The following is a 5332-nucleotide window of genomic DNA, read 5'->3' on the forward strand; positions in this document are numbered from 1 at the left end:
TTGATATGGCACGATAATTTGTGTTCACTCTCAACAGAGTAGCACGAATTTCCAAGTATCAAGGTTAAGGTCCTTGCATAAAAGTACTCAATCAGAAAGCATACTGCTCCCTGGCAATAAACTTGAACTCTGTGTCAACACATAGAATTCAATCAATTTTATGATAATCCACAAGACTCAGATATTACCCTGACTAATTTGCAAAAATTAGGGTTTTGCGCCCTACGCAGTATAAATGTAACACCCCGTGTTTTTAGCATGGCGCATGCTAAAAGATGCGCCATTTTCTTGTGATGAAGCTTCATACAAAGCTTCTGTTGCGTTGGAAAAGTAAGATTGGCCCTTGGCCAATGCGTTGACAATGTTCATCCAACATGGCTGCACATCGGGTTGGCAGCGGACAGCCAACATGGCTGCACATCGGGTTGGCAGCGGACAGCCAACATGGCTGCACATCGGGTTGGCAGCGGACAACCAACATGGCTGGACATCGGGTTGGCAGTGGACATCCCACATGGGCACATCGGGTTGGAAGCGGACAACCAACATGGCTGGACATCGGTTTGGCAGTGGACAGCCAACATGGCCGGGTACATGGCAACGACCATGAATAGTAAAAGTGGGGAGTTGATGAATGATTTTTTTCTCCCCTAATCAAAGTTGTAAAAATGTTTAGTTAACATATATAGGAGGGGTACTTGGTTGAAGGTGCATATACGGACCATGCACCAAGTGAGATAGCCTTAGAGATGTACAACCATCACGACTGGACATTGGAGTGGCCTATGGGCCAAAGATGGAAGTACAGCCATCACGGACCTTCGCGGGACATGGCTCAGTATATGTTCAGCCGTCATGGCCGGACATTAAAACTGGCTTGTGAGCCAGAACTGAATGTACAACCATTACGGCCGTACATCGCAGTTTGCTAGAATGGTAAGGTGCAGCCATCATGGCCTGGGGAGTTGATGAATGATTTTTGCTACCCCAATTTGAGTTCTAAAAATGTCAAATTAACATATATAGGGAGGGGAAGTTGGTTGATGGTGCATATGCAGACTATGTACCAAGTAAGCTTCATAGCTTAGCCGGAAGAGTATAAATGATGCCTAAGGCTCATTTATAGTTGCGTAGCCTTTCAAAGAGGGCATTTGATGCTTACACATCACTATTCCATGTCGCAAACCAAGTATTCATCACTTGGATGCATTTTGATGGAACGGCCTATACGGACTAGGCCATTACCATTATTGCTTGGCTACGACCATACAAATGAGTTAGCTTAAGCTTATGTCCCTTCGGGATGAACTACGGTCTGTGATTGATCCCTTTAGAGTAGGGAAGGGTACGTAGGCAGCCGCAATGAGTTGCAGCATTCCCGGTCCATCACTCTGTCGCTCATATCTTCTAATTGTGAGATGATTGCGACATTCTGGCCCCTCATATCATCTAAGATCGGTATCTCGACGCAAGAGATGATTGTGGCCATACTTAATGAGGCTTAGTTGCATGACAGCAAGTGGATGCTCATACTTCTTATCAAGCTACAAAGAGCAAGTTATAGCCTATCTGGTGGCTAAAAACCCGAGTGTCGTAATTTAGCTCAAGAAGAGTCCATTTTGATGGGAAACGACCCAAAGATCATGACATGTCGATCTTAAGATCCACAGGGTCACCAGAATTTAGCCGAATTCCATCATTTAAGGCCTCAAAAAGCCGTTTTAGCCGTTTAAAGAAAGTCTTTATTTTCTTAATGAACCCTTCGCGGAACGAGGGTAAGTTGGAAAGGTATGGAAGCTAATTTTGCCGCATCATGCTCCAAGAGCATGCTTGCAAGGGACAATGGACGTGCATTTTCCTAGATTGAAGGCCCGGAGTGTAGCTTCATCATGGCGCACCGGGGGAGTTACGGCCTGCGTGGCAACGCGCCAAAGGCGTAATTTTCCGGTCCGTCACAATAATAGACCTTGCCTATCGAAATTAAGCCTAGGAGAACTAGGAAATTAATCCGCCATGGATTAGTAGGTGCACCACTTGCAAGTGGACACACCCCATGTTTCTCGACCTACCCTTATTTCCCGTCGACCAATCATGTCTCCTTAAACACGCCACACGCACATGAGTCGTGGTTGGGACCATACTTGTCGGCCCTATTTCCCGTCGACCAATCAGGTCGCCTTAAACCCGCCACACGCACATGAGTTGTGGTTGGGACCATGCTTGGATGACCCCTCTTTTTAATCGACCAATCAGGTCGCTCTAAACCTGCCACCGTATCAAAAGAGGCAATGTTGCGCCATAAGGTCATAATGCCAAATTGGCTTTCCAAAAGCTGCGCCAACATGCTAATTGGCATGCCAAACGTGCGGGCCAAACGTTCCATTCCGCTCCGGTATGCTAGTGACATGCCGAACATGCCATGCTGAGACAATACGCTAATTGGCATGCCAACCATGCCAAACGTGCCAATTTTCCGCAGTAGCATGCCGAACATTCCAAGCATGCCACTTTGCCGCAGTAGCATGCCGATCGTGTCAACATGCCATAAATAGCGCGCCAATGTGCTAACCCACTTCTTGTTCGTGGCCAAACGCCATAACATATAACAGGTAGGGTATTCCAAACACGTCTCTGTCTTAGTGGCATTAGTCGAATCCCTAATTTCCAGTCGTGGCCCAATTACGCCACTTTGGCCCTACAACATGCCACGAGCCATGTGGGACCTGCCAAATCCTAAAAACTGCGCCGTTCTATAATTACCCGTGGCCATCCTTGCGCATATGGTTATTCCCATATTATGGCCTGCCATAGTTCCTTTAATGTGGTCATGGCAACGATTGCATAAAGTGCCACCGTGACGTGGTCATGCCATACGCGCTAATAAGGGTTTCGATATGCCAAACCCTAATTTAGCTAAAGTTTCCACACCAACTAAGTCAAGTAATTCTCTCAAGGCCTTAAATTTTTTATAGAAACATGCCAAATGTTTCCAGAGCCATATTTGGGTCTAACACCACTATGCCACGGCTACGCCAGGCGTAAGGGTGCACAGGAACCGACCTGGACCGAGGAACCGTCCCGGAACCGGCGGAACCGAGCCGATATTTGTCCCGAACCGAGGAACGGGGTATAGGTACCGGTCCATAAAATAGGAACCGAGGCTGATGAGGTACAGGTACACGGTCCTGTATAAGTCCCGTACCGTCCGGACCGAAAGAACCGACCATAGTATGTGGATTATTTCTTTGGTGAGTATTAGGGCATAATCCTTTATCCTCTATTTGGTACATATATTAGATGAGAAATGTAATTTCCTCTTGGATTATGTCATATGTGTAGATATGTTGCAACTGCTGTTACTTCCATTCATGAAATGAAAAAAGGGTTCAACATCGTCTTTCAATGGAAAGTTGTTGTACAGCCCCCCCAAGGGATCACACGTCTATGAGGTAAGAAACATCTTTATTGTTTATTCTCTTCAATTGCTGAAACCTGAAACCTAACTATGTATAAACTTTTCAGTCTCACAGTTTTTGTCGCGCCCAAGGCCACCATCTTGCTTGACTGCTGAAAAGGAAGAAGAGATTGCTAAAAACCTTAAGATATACATGAAGAAGTGATCGAGGACCAAGATGTCAGTGCTCAACTGAGCGAGCAGGATAAAGAAGGCAACTGCAAGAATCATGGGCATCTTGGATTGTGAAATGGAAAATAAGGCAGCACTTAAGAGATGGTGAGGCTAGTGCTGATGAAGAAGAAGAATATGAAGCCAAACAAGTTGAGGTCCAAGGAAATTTTGGATGTTAGGGTTCCAGATGTTTCAGCTCAAGCCTGACCAATAAAATCCAACCCAAACAAGGTACCGACTGGTACCGGTCCCGTACCGATCCCGGACCGGAACCGGATGGTACCAGAACCGAGGTACACGGTACCGGTCCCAAAAGTTCAGTACCGACCTCTGGGGGTACAGATACTCGTCCTCGGCAAGAACCGAGCCGAACCGTACCGTGTGCACCCTTAGCCAGGCGTCACTATGCCACTGGAATGCCGCTATATGCCACTACACCAATGGCATGTGCCAATGACGCCATTGTGCTACCATCAGGCGCCAACAGAATGTGGCCATAATCATTAGACACCCTTTCTCATGAGTTACGATCTCAGCCGTCCAATTTCGCCACAGAATTGACAGGCCTATGGAAAGTTTTGGGCGACCAACTAAGACAAGCCAAATAGCATCACGTGCTATTCTCTTGTGGCAAGTCTCCTGACTTTGATTTTCCACACATATCAACCTATTACATGTTTTCCATGAAAAAACTCGAGACATCGAACATGTCACAAACTGGGGGATGCTCATCAGGGTATCGGTCTGGAGGTTTACAGCGTGCGGCATGCAACATGCCCATTATAAGAAAGTGTCAGAAAGCAGGGAAGTTAGTGGAGGAAAGAAGTAGTGGGTGTAAACTAACCGGTTTCCTCCGTAGTGAGAACATGGTTTCTGACAGTTGCACATAACCCCACTTCTCCATCACTCAATCACTCATACTTTCTACGAGATCAGGGTGCGTTCAATATGACTTGTATAAATCGGTTTTACCTATTTTCGACCAAAAAACAAGTTTTGGAGAACAAAATCACAATATCCAGAAAAACACAAAGAACTGATAGCTTACATTCCGCAAGCTAGTTCCAAATTCTAATACAAGTCATAAAATAGCCACACCTTCAGAATTAACCCTTATGGTCTCAACACCTTATTTGCTTCCCTCCCTAAGACCAACCCTTCTCCTTCACTTTGTGACCGAAACAAGACTGGAACGACTATTTCTTGGTTTAGGCCAGTATTGTACAGATTGATCTCTCGAATCTAAATTACTCACATGCAGTGCATTTGTTCCAGGTTTAGATTTGTTTCTCATCCATACACCCAGATTTTCCAAAACCAGCAGAAACAATTTTTACCCATAAACTATTGGCGACCATAGTGGAAGATTAAATCTCTCGGTTTCCAATTTAATTCTCAATTTCATTTCCATCCCAATTGGTCTTATGCCCAATTCAATGGTTAATTGAAACTCATTTCAGTCAAAGATTCTTTCCAGATGTATTCGGGTCATTCGAACCTTGCAGAAGCAATGAATAGCTGGAAGCCAACTACCATGGAAGACATACCAAAAATGCTAGAGGATATGGTTGCCGGCCAAGTCGATATTATCAGGAGGCAAAACAAGACGCTACGTATCCTGAAGATTATAATAAGCCGATTGTGGAAAGAATCAGCAAAGGCTTATCCGGAGGATCCCGCCAATTTCAAGAGTAATACGAAGTA

The 5332-nt window shown here is 45.3% G+C and overlaps 1 pseudogene; it reads left to right on the plus strand.

Moving 5' to 3' along the window:
* The first annotated feature begins 3164 nt into the window (after positions 1–3164).
* LOC113352096 lies at positions 3165–3812 on the plus strand (annotated as a pseudogene).
* The last annotated feature ends 1520 nt before the right edge of the window (positions 3813–5332 follow it).

This window comes from Papaver somniferum, chromosome 2, assembly GCF_003573695.1.
Source record: "Papaver somniferum cultivar HN1 chromosome 2, ASM357369v1, whole genome shotgun sequence".
Classification (NCBI taxonomy): Eukaryota; Viridiplantae; Streptophyta; class Magnoliopsida; order Ranunculales; family Papaveraceae; genus Papaver; species Papaver somniferum.